Source organism: Anser cygnoides, chromosome 17 (assembly GCF_040182565.1).
Source record: "Anser cygnoides isolate HZ-2024a breed goose chromosome 17, Taihu_goose_T2T_genome, whole genome shotgun sequence".
Lineage (NCBI taxonomy): Eukaryota > Metazoa > Chordata > Aves > Anseriformes > Anatidae > Anser > Anser cygnoides.
Window position 1 is genome coordinate 29,878 of NC_089889.1, and position 20,466 is coordinate 50,343.

Below are 20,466 nucleotides of genomic sequence, written 5' to 3' on the forward strand. Positions count from 1 at the left end.
AGTAGAAAGAGGAGAAGCAGCAGCTGTGGTTTATTTTTTTTTGCTTCAGCTTTGAATATTGAAAGCTTTTCTCCTCTACAACTCCTGTCTCAGGAACCAAACAGCATTCCAGTGACCTGCTTTGCTCCTATTCCAAAGACTATCACAGCCCACCTTGCCTGTGGCACCTGATAAGCAGAAGAGAAAGCAACCACAGCAGCAAAAGCCACTGCACCCTCAGGACAGTTACTCTCATCCCCTCCTTTACCTCAGCCGCTTACCTACCCCACATGGCAGATGCTTCCACCCGTTCTCTGAAGCCTCCTAGAGCACCTCCAAAAGAGAAACTGGAATTTTACTCTATTTGATGTAGTTAAAAAAACTGCAGCGACAGCCGCACCCCAAAAATAACACCTACCTCTGTTCATCACTCACCAGAGTCACTCCAGAGGTAGCTCGCGTCGTGACGTCCTGTACTGCACACTGCGTTTCAGCCTGAACAAAGGAAAACACAGTCAGAAGACAAACATTCAGCTGACAGCATTAGCACCCATCCCTCAACAACAGAAGTCACCCCATATTTAATGTTTTTGTTTCAAAACAGCAGTCCACTTGCCTCTGTACCTGCAAGTTAGATCCAAGCTCGAAAGGAACGGCCACCATCACCCATGCCACCTGGGAACACAGAAGGACAAAATGACCACTGTGCTTGCAAGCCACCACCTGCCACATTGCTCCTCTGTCCCAAACAGCCTCACCTCAGACCCTCAGAGGGAAACACCTGAATGTCTTCCCTTCGCTTCAGATAAGGGATCACCAGGCTGATAGAACTCCCACCTTCCCTCACTGCTCCGTGACACGGGGATTTCCCTGTCCAAGACTGCATGAAGCCCCTGCAGAGACAAGAGAAAAGCACACCCTGAGGCACCTCACAGCCACAGCGTACCTGCTGCAATACCTCTCTCTTCCCAGCTCCTTTACTTCAGCTGCTCACCAGCTCGAACTGAGATTCTTCGCTCACAGCGCCGCGGCAAACTCTGCCCGGGCCACACAACACACACTGCACAAGCTACGTTGTTTAAGACACACGAGCTGGAACGTTCCTGCCCAACAATCAGTGGCATCGCACAGGAAGGATGCCGCACGCTCCTAGAAACCAAACCTACCAGTCCTGAACAGCTCCCCTGCCAGACAATTCCCCACCTCCTCCTGCCAACCACGCTCAGCGCACACACTACTTGGCTCTCAAAAGAAAAAAAAAAAAGTAATACCATACACACACAAAAAAAACAACTGAGCTCCACAAATGCCGAAAAGCCATGCACACACAGCAGCCCCAGCAGGGCTAATCACAGACTTACCTTTTACAGATGAAAAAGGTAACTCTGATACGACCCTGCTCAGTCTCTTGGTAATACTGCGCCTACGTGGTCAAGCCTCTTGTAGTGTGTAATCAGGCTCTTTTTAGTCCTCTGGAGAGTTACACAGGTGGCTTCATACGTCTAGAGATTCAAATATAACCCAAAAACACAAGTGGATCCCACCATCCCAAAAACAAGTGAGCCAGCAACCTCTGCTAAATATCCCTCTAGTAAGTGATTTCCAAGCACTTAAAATCTAGAAATCCATAGACACCAACCTGCCCAAAGAACCCTGCAATTGACTGAAAAACAAAGCACTTACCCCAAAGAGCAGCCCAGGCACAATGAACTCCCTAATGGCATACCTGGGGCTCATATACCATTTGGCCCCGCCCAGCACCCAAACCCAATCACCTGGGAAAGGGGAGGGGCAAAGCACAAGAAAGTAGAAAGAGAGCAGGAGCAACAGCTGTGGTGGTTTGTTTCTTGTTTCTGTTTACTGTGTTGTTTTGTTTTTTTTTAAATCTGGTTTAGCTCAATAGCATGCAGACTGCAGACAAGAGAACTGGGGTGATTCTAGAAGCAACAATACCCATGCTTTTGCTGCAGCTTTGAATATTGAAAGGACAATACGACCAAGCAACTGAATTTTTTTCAGCTGGAATTAGCTCAAACCTTTATTTATATAGAAAGAAAAATCTGGGAGCATAACAGATCACACGCCAAAACAACAAAAAAAAAAATCAATTCCATGTAATAACATCACTTGCAGGAAAAATCACGTACTTGAGTAGGCTATCTGTAAACCAAAAGGCTATGCTGATGGGTCAAAACACACTACAGGACAACGGAGCCTGGCCCTCTGCTGCACCAACTTAAAACTCATCCCTACACTCACCAAGGTGCAACCCCAACCCAAACACAGACACACCATTTCAGCCTCAACACAGTTTTGGGAACTGCTGGAAAGCAGGCTTCATCCTCAGCGAGGCGTGCTCAGGCTCCACGGCATGGGGCTTCAGGCACCGCTTCACCTACTGAAGACGACCACCATCATCAGGAGCTGCCACGCCAGACCACCTTTTTCCTCTGCAACACCTTTCTCAGGAACCAAACAGCATTCCAGTGACCTGCTTTGCTCCTATTCTAAAGACTATCACAGCCCACCTTGCCTGTGGCACCTGATAAGCAGAACAGAAAGCAACCACAGCAGCAAAAGCCACTGCACCCTCAGGACAGTTACTCTCATCCCCTCCTTTACCTCAGCCGCTTACCTACCCCACGTGGCAGATGCTTCCACCCGTTCTCTGAAGCCACCTAGAGCACCTCTAAAAGAGAAACTGGAATTTTACTCTATTGGATGTAGTTAAAAAAACTGCAGCGACAACCAGCCAGCGACAACTGCAGCGACAAACAGCCTCACCTCAGACCCTCAGAGGGAAACACCTGAACATCTTCCCCTGTGGTGGTTTTACAGGGGTAGGCGACCGAGCTCCACCAAAACCGCTCTCTCCCTCTCCCTCCTCAAAGAAGGACAGGGAGAAAATACAAGGAAAAAGGGCTCAAGGGTTGAGATAAGGATGAGGAGATTACACAGTAAATATCGTGATAAGCAAAACACACTCAGCATAGAAAGACAGAAAGATTTATTGCTTATTACTACGCAATGTAGAGAAGCGAGAAACAAACGAAAGCAACCAAAAGCACCTTCTCCCCCAGCCACCCTCTTCCACCTTCTCCCCCCCAGCGGTGCAGGTGATCGGTGTTTATGGTCAGTCTATAGCGCTTCTTTGCCGCCACTCCTCCTCGGACGCCCTCATCCCCTGTGCTGTGGGGTTCCTCCCACAGGATGCAGTCCTTGGTCAACTGATCTGGCATGGCCTTCCCACAGGCAGCAGCTCTTCCAGAACTGTTCCAGATGTAGGTCCATACCACGGGGTCCATCCCTCAGGAGCAAACTGCTCCAACCTGGGTCCCCCACGGGCAGCAGCTCCTGCCAGCTCACCTGCTCCTGCGTGGTCTCCTCTCCACGGTCTACAGGTCCGGCCCGGAAGCTGCTCCGGCAAGGGTCTTCCACAGGCCGCAGCCTCCATCAGTGCAGGTCCACCTGCTCCACCGTGCTCTCCTCCACCAGCTGCAGCATGGAACCCTGCTCCACCGTGGTACTCCGTGGGCTGCAGGGGGACAGCCTGCTTCACCATGGTCCTCGCCACAGGCCGCGGGGGACTTCTGCTCCGGCACCTGGAGTACCTCTCCCCCTCCTTCTTCACTGACCTTGGCGCCTGCAAGGCTGTTCCTCACTCCTCTTGCTCTCCCAGCTGCTGCATGGCACAGCGTCTTTGTTTTTTTTTTTTTTCCTGTCTTAAATATGCTCTCACAGACGTGCAAACAACATCACTTATTGGCTCCGCTCAGCAGCAGGGCCATTACCTAACATGGGGCAGCTTCTAGATTCTTCGCACAGAAGCCACCCCTAGAGCCCCCTGCTACCAAAACCTTGCCACATAAACCCACTACGTCCCTTCATTTTGGTTAAGGGACGACCAGACTGACAACACGCTCACCTTCCCTCACTGCTCCGTGACACGGGGATTTCCCTGTCCAAGACTGCACCAAGCACCTGCAGAGACGAGAGAAAAGCACCCCCTGAGGCACCTCACAGCCACAGCGTACCTGCTGCAATACCTCTCTTCCCAGTTGCTTTACTTCAGCTGCTCGTTAGCTCGATCTAAGATAAATGTGCCCGGGCGGCGCTGCGCGCCAAAATGTGCCCGGGCGGCGCCGCGCCAAAATGTGCCCGGGCGGCGCTGCGCTCAAAATGTGCCCGGGCGGCGCCGCGCCAAAATGTGCAAACGGGCGGCGCCGCGCCAAAATGTGCCCGGCGGCGGCGCGGCGCCAAATGTGCTCGGCGGCGCTGCGCCAAAATGCTCGGGCGGCGCTGCGCTCGTATCGTGCCCGGCGGCGCGCGCGTGTGCCGCGCTGCCGCGCCGCCATGCCGCGCTCGCCCGGGCGGCGCGCGCGCGGCCAAAATGTGCCGGGCGGCGCCGCGCCAAAATGTGCCCGGCGGCGGCGCCGCGCGCGAAAATGTGCCCCCGGGCGGCGCCGCTGTGTCAAAATGTTTGGCGGCGCCGCGCCAAAATGTGCCCGGGCGGCGCGCGCTGGGGTCGTGCCCGGGCGGCGCGCGCCAACAAAGCCCGGCGGCGCTGCGCCAAAATAAAGCCCGGGCGGCGCTGCGCACAACAATGTGCCTGGCGGCGCCGCGCAACAAAGCTGGCGGCGCGCGCCGGGGTCGTGCTTCCGCGGCGCGCGCCGTGCCCGGCGGCGCGCGCGGGGGCCGCCCGGCGGCGCGCGCCAAAATGTGCCCGGCGGGCGCGCGCCGGGGTCGTGCCCGCGCGCCGGCGCGGGGCGGCGGCGCGCGCTGTGCCGGCGGCGCGCGCCGGGTAACAGCCCGGCGGCGCCGCCAAATGTGCTGGCGCGGCGCGCGCCAACAAAGCCAAGGGCGGCGCGCGCGCCAAAATGTGCCCGGCGGCGCGCCGGGGGCCGGCGCCCGGGCGGCGCGCTGTGCCCGGGCGGCGCGCGCCCCGGCGGCGCGCGCCAAAATGTGCCTGCGGGCGTGCGCGCCAAAATGTGCCCGGCGCGGCCGCGCGCGCGTGCAAAGCGGGCGGCGGCGCCAAAATGTGCCCGGGCGGCGCCGCGCGCGGGGCCCGGCGGCGCGCGCGCGCCCGGCGGCGCTAAGCGCGCGGGCGCCGCGCTGTGCCGGCGGCGCGCGCCGTGTCGTGCCCGGGCGGCGCCGCAACAAATGCCCGGCGGGCGGCGCTGAACAAAGCCTGTGCCCGGCGCGCGCCAGGGGTCGTGCCCGCGGCGCCGCGCTAAATGTGCCCGGCGGCGCCGCGCGGGGGTACCGCCCGGGCGGGCGCGCGCGCTCGGCGAAAGTCGCCCGGGCGGCGCGCTGCTAAAACAAAGCCCGGCGGCGCTGCCGCCCGTGCCCGGCGGCGCCGCGCTAAAATGTGCCCGGCGGCGCCGCGGCCAAAATGTGCCCGGCGGCGCCGCGCTAAAATGTGCCCGGCGGCGCGCGCGCTAAATGCCCGGCGGCGCCGCGGGGCCCTGGGCGGCGCGAAGCAACAAAGCCCGGCGGCGCCGGGGGCGTGCCCGGGCGGCGCTGCGCCGCTGCCCGGGCGGCGCTGGCGGCGCCGTGCCCGGGCGGCGCGCTGTGTGCCTCGGCGGCGCCGCGCGCGTGCCCGGGCGGCGTTGCCGCTTGCCCGGCGGCGCGCGCTAAAATGTGCCCGGGCGGCGCTGCCGCCGGGGGTCAGCCCGGCGGCGCCGCGCTAAAATGTGCCCGGCGGCGCGCGCTAAAAATGTGCCCGGCGGCGCGCGCCGTGCGTGCCCCGGCGGCGCTGGCGCCAAAATGTGCCCGGGCGGCGCTGCGCTAAAATGTGCCCCGGCGCGGCGCCGCTGGCGGCGCGCCGGGGGCCGGCGCTGCCCAAAATGTGCGGCGCGGCGCCGGGGGTCGTGCCCGGCGGCGCCGCGCCAACAATGTGCCCGGGCGGGCGCCGCTAAAATGCCCGGCGGGCGCCGCGCCTCGGTGCCCGGGCGGCGCGCGCGCCAAAATGCCCGGGCGGCGCGCGCCGGGTGCGCCGGGGCGGCGCCGCGCCAAATGTGCCCGGCGGCGCCGCGCGGGGGTCGTGCCCGGGCGGCGCGCGCCGGCGCGTCGTGCGCCGGGCGGCGGCGCGCCGGGGCGTCGCCCGCGGCGCGCGCGCTGGGGGTGTGCCCCGGCGCGCGCGCCAAAATGTGCCCGGGGCGGCGCCGCGCCGGGGTCAGCCCGGGCGGCGCCGCGCCGGGCCGTGCCCGGGCGGCGCCGCGCCAAAATGTGCCCGGGCGGCGCGCGCCAAAATGTGCCCGGGCGGCGCCGCCGCTGGGGGTCGCCGTGCCCGGGCGGCGCCGCCAATGGCGCGTGCCCGGGCGGCGCCGCGCCGTGTGCCCGGGCCGGCGGCCTGCGCCAAAATGTGCCCGGGCGGCGCCGCGCGAAATGTGCCCGGGCGGCGCCGCGCCAAAATGTGCCCGGGCGGCGCCGCGCCAAAATGTGCCCGGGCGGCGCCGATCACAGACCTACCCTTCACAGATGAAAAAGGTAAACTCTGATACGACCCTGCTCAGTCTCTTGGTAATACTGCGCCTACGTGGTCAAGCCTCTTGTAGTGTGTAATCAAGCTCTTTTTAGTCCTCTGGAGAGTTACACAGGTGGCTTCATACGTCTAGAGATTCAAATATAACCCAAAAACACAAGTGGATCCCACCATCCCAAAAACAAGTGAGCCAGCAACCTCTGCTAAATATCCCTCTAGTAAGTGATTTCCAAGCACTTAAAATCTAGAAATCCATAGACACCAACCTGCCCAAAGAACCCTGCAACTGACTGAAGGAAAAACAAAGCACTTACCCCAAAGAGCAGCCCAGGCACAATGAACTCCCTAATGGCATACCTGGGGCTCATATACCATTTGGCCCCGCCCAGCACCCAAACCCAATCACCCGGGAAAGGGGAGGGGCAAAGCACAAGAAAGTAGAAAGAGCACTAGCAGCACAGCAGCTGTGGGGTTTTTTGATGTTTTTTTTTGGTTTTGTGTTTTGTTTGTTTGTTTTTTGTTTTTCTTTTGTTTTTTCTTTAATCTGGTTTAGCTCAACAGCATGCAGACTGCAGACAAGAGAACTGGGGTGATTCTAAGAGCAACAATACCCATGCTTTTGCTGCAGCTTCGAATATTGAAAGGACAATATGACCAAGCAAGTAACTGAAATTTTTCCAGCTAGAATTAGCTCAAACCTTTATTTATATAGAAAGAAAAATCTGGGAGCATAACAGATCACACGCCAAAACAAAAAAAAAATTCCATATAATAACATCACTTGCAGGAAAAATCACGTACTTGAGTAGGCTATCTGAAAACCAAAAGGCTATGCTGATGGGTCAAAACACACTACAGGACAACGGAGCCTGGCCCTCTGCTGTACCAACTTAAAACTCATCCCTACCCTCACCAAGGTGCAACCCCAGCCCAAACACAGACACACTATTTCAGCCTCAACACAGTTTTGGAAACTGCTGGAAAGCAGGCTTCATCCTCAGCGAGGCGTGCTCAGGCTCCACGGCATGGGGCTTCAGGCACCGCTTCACCTACTGAAGACGACCACCATCATCAGGAGCTGCCACGCCAGACCACCTTTTTCCTCTGCAACACCTTTCTCAGGAACCAAACAGCATTCCAGTGACCTGCTTTGCTCCTATTCTAAAGACTATCACAGCCCACCTTGCCTGTGGCACCTGATAAACAGAAGAGAAAGCAACCACAGCAGCAAAAGCCACTGCACCCTCAGGACAGTTACTCTCATCCCCTCCTTTACCTCAGCCGCTTACCTACCCCACGTGGCAGATGCTTCCACCCATTCTCTGAAGCCACCTAGAGCACCTCCAAAAGAGAAACTGGAATTTTACTCTAATTGATGTAGTAAACTAACTGCAGTGATGGGCACAAAAATGTGCCCAGATGGCAGCAATCACAGACTTACCATTTACAGATGAAAAAGGGGTCCCTGCTCAGTCTCTTGGTAATGCTACCGTGCTTATGCGGTCGAGGAACCGTACCCCACCATTTCTTAAAAACGAGTTAGCCGGCAACACATCCTAAGCACGCCTCTATTACGTGAATTCCAAGCACTGAAAATCTAGAAGGCTGCAACGTCTAAAGACTCTACAGCCACACAAACCACAGGCAAAAGCTCCAAAACTATAACAAACTGTCCCTAACCCTGAAAAAGACTACCCCTTACACGCCTACTGCTGCTCTTTGCAGACACATGCTTACACAGGAAGCCTCGATGATACTTATCTCCTAAACCCTGCTCCATCACTTTGCCACCAAGGTTGTAACTTTGATAATATTTGACATACAGGCAAAGACTCACAAGTAAGCCCCGCAATTCGGCAAAAATCATAAGGGACCCAGAACCACAAAGTAAACACACAAAGTAACACTGCCATCCTATCCGTAAACACGCTATAACAATTACTCACCTGAAGAAGAGCTGCATGCAATACAGGCACCTATTACTAGATTGGTTTACTCTAACAGATCCTACTAGTTGTTACCTCACAAAGATGGGCGTACCGGTCTCTACTTGGAAACGCATCAGTCCATAGACTCTTAACCACCTAAAGAAACCTGCAACTCACTGAAGGAAAAACAAAGCGCTTACCCCAAAGAGCATCCCAGGCAGAATGAGCTCTCTGATGGGATGCCTGTGACTCAATGACCACCAGGCCCTCCCTGGAACCCAGAGCCAATCACCTGGGAAAGGGGAGGGGCAAAACACAAGAAAGGAGAAAGAGGAGAAGCAGCAGCTGTGGTTTATTTTTTTTTTTGCTTCAGCTTTGAATATTGAAAGCTTTTCTCCTCTACAACTCCTGTCTCAGGAACCAAACAGCATTCCAGTGACCTGCTTTGCTCCTATTCCAAAGACTATCACAGCCCACCTTGCCTGTGGCACCTGATAAGCAGAACAGAAAGCAACCACAGCAATAAAAGCCACTGCACCCTCAGGACAGTTACTCTCATCCCCTCCTTTACCTCAGCCGCTTACCTACCCCACATGGCAGATGCTTCCACCCATTCTCTGAAGCCACCTAGAGCACCTCTAAAAGAGAAACTGGAATTTTACTCTATTGGATGTAGTTAAAAAAACTGCAGCAACAACCGCACCCGAAAAATAACACCTACCTCTGTTCATCACTCACCAGAGTCACTCCAGAGGTAGCTCGCGTCGTGACGTCCTGTACTGCACACTGCGTTTCAGCCTGAACAAAGGAAAACACAGTCAGAAGACAAACATTCAGCTGACAGCATTAGCACCCATCCCTCAACAACAGAAGTCACCCCATATTTAATGTTTTCGTTTCAAAGCAGCAGTCCACTTGCCTCTGTACCTGCAAGTTACATCCAAGCTCGAAAGGAACGGCCACCATCACCCATGCCACCTGGGAACACAGAAGGACAAAATGACCTCTGTGCTTGCAAGCCACCACCTGCCACAGTGCTCCTCTGTCCCAAACAGCCTCACCTCAGACCCTCAGAGGGAAACACCTGAATGTCTTCCCTTCGCTTCAGATAAGGGATCACCAGGCTGATAAAACTCCCACCTTCCCTCACTGCTCCGTGACACGGGGATTTCCCTGTCCAAGACTTCATGAAGGCCCTGCAGAGACAAGAGAAAAGCACACCCTGAGGCACCTCACAGCCACAGCGTACCTGCTGCAATACCTCTCTCTTCCCAGCTCCTTTACTTCAGCTGCTCACCAGCTCGAGCTGAGATTCTTCACTCACAGCGCCGCGGCAAACTCTGCCCGGGCCACACAACACACACTGCACAAGCTACGTTGTTTAAGACACACGAGCTGGAACGTTCCTGCCCAACAATCAGTGGCATCGCACAGGAAGGATGCCGCACGCTCCTAGAAACCAAACCTACCAGTCCTGAACAGCTCCCCTGCCAGACAATTCCCCACCTCCTCCTGCCAACCACGCTCAGCGCACACACTACTTGGCCTTAAAAAAAAAAAAAGAACATACACACACAAAAAAAACAACTGAGCTCCACAAATGCCAAAAAGCCATGCACACACAGCAGCCCCAGCAGGGCTAATCACAGCCTTACCCTTTACAGATGAAAAAGGTAACTCTGATACGACCCTGCTCAGTCTCTTGGTAGAACTGCACCTACGTGGTCAAGCCTCTTGCAGTGTGTAATCAAGCTCTTTTTAGTCCTCTGGAGAGTTACACAGGTGGCTTCATACGTCTAGAGATTCAAATATAACCCAAAAACACAAGTGGATCCCACCATCCCAAAAACAAGTGAGCCAGCAACCTCTGCTAAATATCCCTCTAGTAAGTGATTTCCAAGCACTTAAAATCTAGAAATCCATAGACACCAACCTGCCCAAAGAACCCTTCAACTGACTGAAGGAAAAACAAAGCACTTACCCCAAAGAGCAGCCCAGGCACAATGAACTCCCTAATGGCATACCTGGGGCTCATATACCATTTGGCCCCGCCCAGCACCCAAACCCAATCACCTGGGAAAGGGGAGGGGCAAAGCACAAGAAAGTAGAAAGAGAGCAGGAGCAGCAGCAACTATGTTTTTTTTTGTTTGTTTGTTTTTTCTGGCCTAGCTCAATAGCATGCAGACTGCAGACAAGAGAGCTGGGGTGATTCTAGAAGCAACAATCCCCATGCTTTTGCTTCAGCTTTGAATATTGAAAGGACAATATGACCAAGCAAGTAACTGAAGTTTTTTTCAACTGCAAGCAGCTCAAACCGTTGTTTTTATACAGGAAAAAAAATCTAGGAGCATAGCAGATTACACACCAGAAAAAAAGATCAATTCCATGTAATAACATCACTCGCAGCATAAATCACGTACTTGAGTAGGCTATCTGAAAACCAAAAGGCTATGCTGATGGGTCAAAACACACTACAGGACAATGGAGCCTGGCCCTCTGCTGCACCAGCTTAAATCCTATCCCTACACTCACCAAGGTGCAACCCCAAACCAAACACAGACACACCATTTCAGGCTACACGGGATGGGGCTTCAGGCACCTCTTCACCTACTGAAGACGACCACCATCATCAGGAGCTGCCACGCCAGACCACCTTTTTCCTCTGCAACACCTTTCTCAGGAACCAAACAGCATTCCAGTGACCTCCTTTGCTCCTATTCTAAAGCCTATCACAGCCCACCTTGCCTGTGGCACCTGATAAACAGAAGAGAAAGCAACCACAGCAATAAAAGCCACAGCACCCCTAGGACAGTTACTCTCAACCACTCTTTTACTTCACCCACTCACCTAACCCCCGAGGCAGATGTTTCCATCTGCTCTCAAGCCACCTAAAGCACCTCTAAAACGCAAAATGGATTTTTATTCTACTTTTTGTAATAACCTAACTGCAGTGACAACCGCACCCCAAAAATAACTGCTACCTCTGTTCATTGCTCACCTTGCCTGAGGTAGCTCAGGTCGCAACGTCCTATATTGTGCACTGCATTTCAGCTTGAACAAAGGAAAACACGGTCAAAAGATAAACATTCAGCTGCCAGCATTACCACCCACCCTTCAACACCACAGGTGACCCTATATTTAATTTTATCATTTCAAAAGACCAGTCCACTTGCCTCTGTACCTGGAAAGTAGATCCAAGCTCAAACGCAGCCACCTGCAAGGCTGGGGGGGGGGCATTTGGCAGCCACCTGCAAGGTGGGGGGGCACCTGGCAGCTTTGCTCTAACAGACCCTACTAGTTACCTCAAAAAGATGGGCTTACCGGTCTCAATTTGAAATGCATCAGTCCATAGGCTCTGACCCACCTAAAGAACCCTGCAACTGACTGAAGGAAAAACAAAGCCCCTACCCCCAAAAAGCAGCCCAGGCAGAATGCCTGCCCTAATCATGTGGAAAATGGGAGGGGCCGTGCATGAGAAGAGATAAAGAGAGCAGGAGGAACAGCAGCCCTGGTTTTGGTCTGGCTTAGGTTAACTGCGTATAGAGTGCAGCACAGGCAATCAGCCTGTTTCTCCTGAAAGACTTACCTTAGCTTTGGTGAAGGAAACTGACCGGGCTGACAACCCTCTCACCTTTTTGCACCACTCCACAACATGGGGAATTCACCTCTCCACGGCTGCATGACGGAACTGCAGAAACAAGACAAAGCACACCCTGAGGCACCTCATAACCACAGCCTACCTACCTACTGCAATACCTGTGCAATACTTATACCTCTTTTCCCAGCTGCTTTACCTCTGCTGCTCTCCATCTCCAAATCACATTCTTTTAACTGTCACGCAGAGCGGTGGTCCTCCAGGTGCCATAGAGCAGCGCCATTATTTTTTTTCTTTTTTAATTTCAGAACAGCTTCCCTTCAAAACAGCTTTCCGCTTCCCTCTGGAAATGGACAGTAGGTCAAGCCAGTCACCGAGTTGCCAACGCAGAGCTTCACAGTTCCAGAAGGTGCTCTTTCATTCGACCGATTCCTCAGAAGTGTTACCTACCACTAGCAAAAGCAATAAACAGACTGCAAACAGGCACTGCCACATTTGACAAACTTCATGTTTTTAATTTTATCATTTCAAAACAGCAGTCCGCTTGCTTTTACATCTGAAAAGGCAGATCAAGCCAGTCACCAAGTTGCCAAACAAGAACTTGACAGTTCCAGAAAGCGCTGTTTCCTTTGACCGGTTCCTCCTAAGGTTTACCTACTGCTGGAAAAAAAAGAAAAAAAGACTCTGTGCCAGCTGCCCTTAAGTACTCACCCAGAGCTTGAGTATTCGCCCAGAGACAGACCAGATGTCTTTCCCAAAAGAGTCAGGACAATGTATTATTGCACTGTTGGACCACCATGTCAGCTACCATCACTAATTGCCAGGCAGGACAGCTCCAGGCCAAACACACACATGAAAAGGCACACTACAAACATCATGAACAAAACATGGGAAAAGAATTACTTTTCATGAATTACTTTTTCAAGAATTACTTTTACATGTCGTCTCAGGGAGGAAGTAACTACCCTGAGCAACGTGCCCTTACCCACTAGGAAGCTGAGCGGCAATGTGAAAAACTACATTTCCCGGCATGCCACGGAAACCAACATGGCCGGCAGGAAGCTCAAAACCCAAAGACCACAACTCCCGGCATGCTGTGGGGCACGAAGCCTGGCAGTTGCTACAGCGCATGCGCATCTCCTCCGTCTGCAGTACCTCCCTTTCGCCAGCAGGTGGGAGCAGAGAGCGACGCGTCACCGCAGCGCCTCTTCGCCTACAGCACCGCTCGCTGTTCGGCCACCAGGTGACACCAGGCGCCGCCGCGCCACCCTGCTCCATGCATGGGCGGAAACAGAACGGCAGGCACGGCTTCCCAGGACGTCTGCTCGTTAAGGGAAGCGGCGGGAGCCGCGTGGAACACCACACAAGAACGCCAAGAAAAAGCACCCCGCTCCACGGGCACGGGGGAAGTAACTGCCCATCCTAAAAGGCCACGTGCTGAGCGGCAACGTGAAACTACAGTTCGCAGCATGCTCTGGAAACCACTGTGGCCGATCAAAAGCCCGGAGCCCAAAGACCACAACTCCCGGCATGCTGTGGGGCAAGACGCTCCCAGCCACCTGACCCAGCTGACGCCCCGCCCCAGAGTCAAACCCGTGCTTTCTGATCCCCCGCCTACTACCCCAGCCCCGGATCCTGCAGGACCCAGCCGCCCCAACACCCTTCCCTCCCCTCTGCCACGGACGCCCAGGCCCTCCCTCACCTGCTCCTCCGCAGCAGCCACAGCCCAGGTCACACTCGCCAATCACTCCCTCCGCGCAGACCAGCCCCAGCACACCAGGCCCAGGGAGCAAAGACAGCACAGGCCTACCCCCCCCATTGCTGCCCTTGCCCCCCCCGCCTGCAGCCTCCCCAGCAGGGTGGCCCCCACACCCAGATCGCTTGTCTGTGTCCATTGGCTCCCCCATGGACAATAAACACGAGGCCAACACCCCAGCCCCTGCCCCCTCCACACCCAGGAACCTGCACCCAGCAGCACGGCCACAGCCACTTACAGTGTCCACAAACACAGAGGGCAGCACAAGCCAGAAAGCAAACTTTATTAAACTCTTATGCAGGACTCCTGGGAGGGAGACTGCGGCACAACTCCCTCCCAGACATTCTCCCCTTCCCCTGGAGGGCTGCGGGGCTCAGGCATCCAGCAGGTCCATCCGTCCGTCTCAGCATCCATGCCCTGGGGAACAGCTGCCTCCTGCAGAAATGGGCTGTGAGGCACAGGAGGTCTTAAAAGGAAAAGGGCACAAGTGGGATACAAGCAGCAAGAGAGGAACTTGGTGGACAGACAGACAGCAGGGCAGAGGGACAGAAGAACTACCCGGCGGGCAGGGAGCAGGACAGGGGTGATCGACAGGGTTGGACAGAGAGTCCAACAGAGGCACAATTGCGACAGCCAGGATGACCGAGAGTAATAGCAGTTTTACTGACATCAGACAGCATTAGTTTGGGATGAAATCAGAGTTTTGGTTTTTGGATCAGAGATGACTCTGTTGAACAGTCTCTGCCTTTCCAGTATTTGAAAGGAAAAGGCATGAGGATAAGCACACAAGTATGAAGCTATTATTACCAACAGAGATGCTGGAAGTAGGCTTCTCCATATCGCTTTTGGTACTTGTGGAGTAATTGCCTTAAGTAACTAGGCAAATTAAACTAATATTCACATTTTAAAGAAAATGTGCAGCATTGAAAAAGCTTTCAGGGTGCAGGGTAGCTGCGCTACCTAAGCGTTCCCTAGGCCTCCAACTTTACATGCTATTGCACTAGGGGAACTTGGTGTGCTGACTCTAAGGAACAGTACAGAGCATAGAGCAGAGTGGAGACACCACAGATAGGCTCTGTGATGAGACGGGGACCTGATGCTCTTATGCGCACCAAGACTGATAAGCTGCATGTTTACCATCCTTGTGAGAAAAATCTCAATTTTCTTCAGACAGGATCTTCTGTGAGGCTATTTTATTCGTGATTGCAATGGCGGGCGCCGTGTCAATCAGGAACGCATTTTAGTAAACAAATCATAACCTTTTATTCCCTATTACCCGACGCCTGATCACCTCCCCTGTTTCCTCATTGGCTAAGTACTACAGGTTCACAAGCAACTCGACGCTCCTCTATACCATGTATGTACAATTTTTCTGTTTTTTCAACCCTTTAATTTCTCCTTTCTTATGTTTTGAGAACTTGTGATCTTTGTTTTACTGTTCTCACACTGCTCATCTTGTTTTTCTCAAGCTTCTACCTTATTTTGGAACAGTGAGGCCTTCTACTGTCCACTTATCTACAGGTGACCCATTCGGATACAGCGGTGCACTAAGGGTTAAGAAGAAGGTTACTCACAGGCATAGAGTGGTAACCAGGCTAGAGTAAGAGAAAGTGGGAACCAGCAAGAAGTTGCTAGGCTCGGACGGGCCTATAGAGGGCTATGCATGATCAAAAGGAATGCACCAATCAGAAGTCTGTAACTACGCACGCTAGCTGCGTGCAGTGCATGTAGCTGGTTCAGAAAGCTATATAATATCTGGCATTGGAACAATAAAGGGTCTCCATTTCTCGACTATCTTGGAGTCTGTGTCCTCATTCCCTTCACTTATCTACTTAGCATTTCTCCTTATTATGACTACACGATTACCTTGGAATACAGAAAAGTAATTCTCTACTGCAAAAACACAACTTTGTTTCTCACACCCTGAGCCAACTACCTGTCATGGTTTTGACAGAACGTTGTACTCTAGTGAACTTTTGCTCATTATATCATCACTATAATACCAAAACACACCTCCATTCCAAAAGCTCCATGCCTCCAAGCTGCGACCACCCCTCACTGAGCACACGCTCTGAATTTCTCAGACCCCTATAGCTTTAAACGAAAGCAAGAAAACTTTACAAATCATAACCAAGATATGCCTGACTAGAGTCACTCAAGCTCCACCTAAAAGGGACAGAAAATAATCACAGAATCATAGAATATCCCGAATTGGAAGGGATCCACAAGGATCATCGAGCCCAACTCCCGGCATCACACAGGTCAACCCAAAAATTCAGACCATATGACTAAGTGCACAGTCCAAAAGCTTCTTAAACTCCGGCAGACTTGGTGAAGCGACTACCGCCCTGGGGAGACTGTTCCAGTGCTCAACAACCCTCTCAGTGAAGAACCTCTTCCTGATGTCTAGCCTGAACCTCTCCTGCTGCAGGTTGACACCATTCCCACGGGTCCTATCACTGGTCTCTCTAAAGAGAACAGATTGGTGGATAATGTAAATTGGCTTAAGTGAAAGGGGATGTTAGGGAAGATACCATCACGAAGGATACCTTTCTGACTTCCGGGATCAGTCGACGGGCTGAGCCTCTCTTCCCCCCGCACTGGGATGTCGTGGGGTAAGATCTGAATGCTTGGTTGTACCAGGCGTCTCCGTAGAAACTCAGAACTCTCTAGAGCCTTTGTGCCTTTTAATGCGTTAATAGCCAGGACGAGTACCTGTGTATTTCATGGGTACTCGCTTGCTTTTGCGGACACTGAATTTATCGCCGGCAATTCCAAAGAACCTGTGTCCCTGTTGCTGTAATAAACTGCCCTTCGTTGCATTGTTTCTAGCCGTGACAGTTCTCATTGAACACAACTAGAGCGAGGGTGTGTTACGTTATTGGTCAATCCGTGACCGTGGTAGTTCAGTACCCCAAATCCGACCAGACCCGTAACAGTTAGTCAGCTACGCCCCTTAACACGATAGTATTTCATAGGGAAAAACATTAAGCCTAAGATTTCTCATCCCTAAGGCCTTAGGGGGGCAGGCCGAGAAGGAACCAGAGATGCTTAGTATGTCTCCTGAGAATCGCAGCTTACAGTTACTCCACATCTTCTGGTCTCACGGGATGAGGCAGAGGTATAATTAATTCCTTCTCCATCTCTCTGGAAAGAGTTTTCCTCCTATCTGTGACAAAGGAGAAAAATGTTATGGTCGTGGAAGTCGTTATACAAAGCCACGCTCAGTGAATTCACTATTACAGTTAAGATCGTTTTTAATCGAAAACACCTCAGCAGCAGTGTTACCACTGCAAACATAGCACTGCACAAAAATTCAACTCAAGATGAAAGGATCAAAGGAAAGGGCGAGCTAAAAGGACAAATGATGTGACCGAAGGCATCTGCAACAACCATCTGGTAGATGGTTGTCCACAGCCCTTGGATTCCATGGTCGTCTTTCCTGCCAAATGAATCCTGGAAGAACAAGAAAAGATACACAACATGTCCACAAAAACTTTTGGGGAGGCTACTGAAAAGAAAAACAAAAAAACAGAAACAGCATGCAGCTAGTACGTCAGTTTTGTTAACAGAGTAACATTAACATACTAGAAATTTCCACATTCTATGTAGCCCCAAGGTGGTGCTGGGTACATCCACTGATATTAATGGGGTGGCACAATGTAAGAGATAGTTAATAGATAAGGTACACCTGAGGTGCACAGATTGCATATTCCATGCGACAAAAAAGGCACAGCTTGGCACCCAGTTTGGATCAGCTTGCGTATGAGTCTGCTGATACGTGAGTATATACAGCAAGCAGACAAGTCTTTTACTCCACAGACTCAGTTTCATTTATGTATATACATACATATACATATGTGTATGCATCTCTCTCTCTATATATATATATATATAAACAAACAAACGTTGGGAACTTCATAACCACTTGAGTAACAATCATTAGCTATGCCTACGCTGAAAGCCAGGACTATGCCTAAGTGATTAAGTAAACAAGGAGTCTTACCTGTGAAATGCTGAAAATGCCCCATAACCACTGGGGGGCTTATGCACAGTGTACATAATTTTTGCGCAAACATGCATCTTAATACACAAAGAGGAGGGGCGAGGCGGACAAAGGTTTTAGGGACGCATCAAGACCAGAACAGCCACTGGGCAATCGCTCAGATGTGCAAAGCTCAGCTAAAACCTGCACAAATCCACCGAAGGAAGGAGGCTACCTACTTGTCTGCTTAAAATAACCTCTACAAAGAACGTATTACAAAATCAAAAACGAAACCATCATCCAGCAAAGCAAACGTCTGGAATACAATCGGCTAAAACTGACAGCTGAGGTTTGATTCTTTAGCAATGTCAAAGGTCTTCAGATCCTACCTGACTTCTCGTGGATGGTGGCGTTGCAGCGCAGAAATGAGGGGAGCGGGAAGATCACAACAGGCCAAACATGGTGCTGAGCTCCTACAGGAGCTGGTGGGATAGCACTGACAAGAGTGAGACAGGCTGTCAGCCTTCTGCACGAGCTGAAGAAGAGGAGCGCAAGTGTCTGAAGAAGCTGTTTCTTCTCATACTTCATTTAATACACACCATCTTTAAATCCAGGGCATCTTCTTAGGGAAGAGATAAAGAAGTAGAGTCAGCGGCTCCAAGGACACTTCAGGATCTTAGTTCTTTCTATAGTTAGCTGCTATCCACAAAACCAAACCAATTAAAATAGAGAGTTACATTAAAAATTCTGGATAATAACAAAAGTATGGGATTTAAAAAAAAAAACATGCACGGAAAAGAGGTTAAATTATCTCATTCGTTTCTCAATTCTGCCACAAACTCTACGCTCAGCTCCTCTTAACTCACTCACTCCACTTACCCATCCAAACACAGGGCAGACGCAGCAGTTCTCATCATTCTTGGTAAAAAGACAACATTTTCATGTTTGCTGTCAAATATCATCTCTTTCCAGCACGATTTCCTGCAAGCTATGCTAATTCCTCCAGGCTTTTTAAATATATGCTAGAAACTTCACTGTTTTATCTTAATGACCATCTCGGTGGAAGTCTCCGAGCTGCTATCTTTGATTCTGCTGTCTTCACAAATACAAATAAAACAGTACTTCAGCAACAATCTATGACAAACTAGGCAATACATGCATCTACCTCTTACATAAGAAAGGAAAGAATTTGTAGACAACATCCAGAAAGTATTACCTTGTTAGATATCAGAGTGGTGGGGCAGAATGACAATGCTACACAAGACTGTACTTACACTCCTGGGATTGCACAGGTTTGCTGGAATACAAAAAAAATAAAGTAAGGTCACTATGCGAACAAGTTCACTCACTCCATTATTACTGTGAATGACAAGAATATTTCAGTAAGCGTTCTTTTAAACCCATGGAAATTTTCAGATTTATGTCAATTTGGCTTCATGAAAACTGAAACTTGCAGTGCAAAGATCATTTATAAAAGCTGTAGCAGGTGAGCTTTTTAGGCACGGATTTTGTCACCTTTTTGGGTAATGTTCGTCTCTCTCCCCCATTACCCCCTTCCCTCCCCTCCCCCCCCCAAAAAAAACAAGAAAAAAGATTAAAGACCACAAACTGGGACTTCTCGGAGGTATGACTCCATTTTTCACCTTATACACACAGTTTCTTCGCTATGCTAAACTTTCACAATGACTGTATAATAGAATCTTACTAATATTGTTTCTGTCTGTGAGTTTGATACTACTTCCCCAGGTTGGATGAAACAAGCATTTTTCATTGTGACGGACATCAAAACAAATAATGTCTCTCGTCAGCTATGGAGTCCTGCTGGCAGTATTACCAGCTCACACAGAATCCCATCTAGTTTTTGGGGTCCACCCCATCTATCCTCAGCAGTGGGAAGTTCTTCCAGAAGCAAACAGACTGTTATTCGTTCCTCAATGGAGCTGAGGCTCTGTAAGGCTTTGCTTTTTTCTTCCCTCACTCCCTCTTCTATTTCCAAGCTTTAACTTAAAAGCTAAGCTTGTGGGGCTGGGGGGAATCCCCAAATCAAATCCCAGCCCCAACATCCCATAGTCCCCTACTCTCGGGCCCAGCAATCTACAAATGCACACAATGCTACAGACTGTGGTGGGCAGGTCCTTCAGGGCAGGGATGTTGTCATCTTTTCAGGTGACGTTCAGCTCCCTGAAAGGGCTGAAATACCACATCCATACTCACTTCCCCTACTTGATTCGCACAGGTGTAGTCAGAGGAACAGGGCCACACCAGCACTCCCTGCTCACAAAGCTCACTGCCTACCTCCAGGTTTGCATCGTTTCCTTGTATTACTGTTAATTCTGACACATTTCTGCTATAAAAGCATATCTCAGTGGCATTAAACAACCAAACGCGTGGACTGTGCTGTCTGCAGTATTTTATCCCACACACTCCAATTATTTAATCAGCTGTTGAGCCCGTGCCTCGAGCAAGCATTTTGCTGGGTAACCATCTCCTAGTCTTGAGGGGACACGTGAGAATAATTTTTTCTTGGATAGTATTTACTTCAAATACTCCTGCCAGGCCAGTTTAAGGAATCCACAAATTCCACGGGAGAGAGGCTTGCCTAAATTGATTCTGTCTTTCTGATAATTTGCTCAATGGAGCATTTCTCCCTTCGGTATTTCTGGGGTAATGACAACGACTTGGATTCCAGAGAAGCAAGGTTTGAAAGGATAGGTAGTATCTTGAAATAGATCAGATTTC